This window comes from Mandrillus leucophaeus, unplaced genomic scaffold (assembly GCF_000951045.1).
Source record: "Mandrillus leucophaeus isolate KB7577 unplaced genomic scaffold, Mleu.le_1.0 Scaffold9, whole genome shotgun sequence".
In the NCBI taxonomy this organism is placed as follows: Eukaryota; Metazoa; Chordata; class Mammalia; order Primates; family Cercopithecidae; genus Mandrillus; species Mandrillus leucophaeus.
Window position 1 is genome coordinate 10,087,586 of NW_012109807.1, and position 2,504 is coordinate 10,090,089.

The window sequence follows — 2,504 nt, forward strand, 5'->3', positions numbered from 1 at the left end:
GCGATCTCGGCTCACTGCAAGCTCCACCTCCCGGGTTCACGCCATTCTCCTGCCTCAGCCTCCGAGTAGCTGGGACTACAGGTGCCCACCACTGTGCCTGTAGAGACGGGGTTTCACCGTGTTAGCCAGGATAGTCTCGATCTCCTGACCTCATGATCTGCCCGCTTTGGCCTTCCAAAGTGCTAGGATTACGGGCGTGAGCCACTGTGCCCCGCCCATTCTTTCTATCTTTTTTTGTACCCATTAACCATCCCCACCTCCCTCCTACCCCCCACTACTCTTTGCAGCCTCTGGTAACCATCCTTCTACTCTCTATGTCCATAAGTTCAATTGTTTTTTAGATCCTACAAATAATTGAGAGCAGGTGATGTTTGTCTTTCTGTGGCTGACATATTTCACTTAGCATAATAACCTCCAGCTCTATCCATGTTGTTGAAAATGACAGGATCTCATTATTTTTTATGGCTGAATAGTACTCCATTGTGTATAAGCACCAAATTTTCTTTGATGTTTATTTTCTTACTAAAGTTTCTAGTTGTATAAGTGCATTTGATTTTTGGCTCAAGTACTCAGGTATTCATTCGTTTCGAGAATACATGATGAGGCCAGGCACAGTGGTTCATGCCTATCATCCCAGCACTTTGGGAGGCTGAGCCGGGTGGATTACGAGATCAGGAGTTCGAGACCAGCCTGGCCAATATGGTGAAACCCCGTCTCTACTAAAAATACAAAAGTTAACCGGGTATGGTGGCGGGCGCCTGTAGTCCCAGCTACTCAGGAGGCTGAGGCAGGAGAATCACTTGAACCCGGGAGGCGGAGGTTGCAGTGAGTTGAGATTGCACCGCTGCACTCCAGCCTGGGTGAGAGAGCGAGACTCCATCTCAAAAAAAGAAAGAAAGAAAGAAAATATATGATGAGTGCCAGGCACCACACTGGGAGCACAGCAATACACAGATGTGAAGGAGCTCTTGTTCTCCTGCAGCATTCAGCCTTGCGATAAATAAATAAATAATACATCTGTTGCCTGTCTTAGGGTGTCCTTCAAACACCTGCAAAGCATTTTGATTGGAGAGCTTCTGACCAATTTGGGGATCCTCCAGGCATCCTCTCAAATTTGAGGTATCCCAACGAAGCGTATGGCATGGTTGATTGAGACTGTTTATGAAGACTGTGGTCCCAAATGGAGGTATGAGGATAAGCAGTTGATAGAAGGTGCTCAAACAGAAATCGCCATTACCTTGAACAAACACGTGCTGAGTCTCTCTGGGGACTGCTTGTCTGGCTGAAGCACCTCCACGGTACCTGGAAGCCTGATTTTCATAAGCATCACTGATGTTGGATGATAGAGGATTTGCGACTGAAAACTTTCCCACAAGTGCTGCGCTCGTGGAACTTCTCTCCAGGGTGCACTCTCTGATGGTGAATGAGCCACCTTTTCTGCAGGAAGGTTTTCCTACATGCAATGCACTCATGGGGCTTGTCTCCACTATGAATTTTCTGATGCTGATAATGGGATGAGCCGTCAAAGAAAACCTTCCCACAGTCATTATCTTCGGAATGCGTCTCTACAGTGTGCACTGTCCTGTGTCGAATGAGGGATGAAAGGTCCAACAGAGCTCTGCCCTACCCCTGCATTCCTAGGGCCACTCTCCAGGGCGGGTTAGCTGTGGCCGGAATACCTTTCCCGCTGAAGGGTTCTCCACACGCTGTGCATTCATAAGGACTTTCTCCAGGATGAGTTCACCGATGTCCAGTAAGGGTTAATCAGTTGTAGAAAGTTTTCATTACATTCAAAGGGGCTCTTCCCAGGGTGTGACGTCAGTTGTTTCTCTTTTCAATTTTAATTAATGTTATAGAGACAAGGTCTCACTATGTTGCTCAAGCTGGTCTCAAACTCCTAGGCACAAGTGATCCTCCCAAAGTGCTGGGATTACAGGCATGAACCACCACGCCGGCTGACATCAGGTTTTTCTTAGGGCTCCTACAGCTGAAGCCTCTTCTGCATTCTTTTTTTTTTCTTTTTTATTATACTTTAAGTTCTAGGGTACATGTGCACAAAGTGCAGGTTTGTTACATAGGTATCCATGTGCCATGTTGGTGTGCTGCACCCATTAACTCGTCATTTACATTAGGTATATCTCCTAATGCTATCCCTCCCCTCCCCCAACCCTGTGACAGGCCCTGGTGTGTGATGTTCCCCTTCCTGTGTCCAAGTGTTCTCATTGTTCAATTCCCACCTATGAGTGAGAACATGAGGTGCTTGGTTTTCTGTTCTTGTGATAGTTTGCTCAGAATGATGATTTCCAGCTGCATCCATGTCCCTACAAAGGACATGAACTCATCTTTTTTTTAATGGCTACATAGTATTCCATGGTGTATATGTGCCACATTTTCTTAATCCAGTCTGTCATTGATGGACATTTGGGTTGGTTCCAAGTCTTTGCTATTGTAAATAGTGCCGCAATAACATATGTGTACATGTGTCTTTATAGCAGCATGATTTA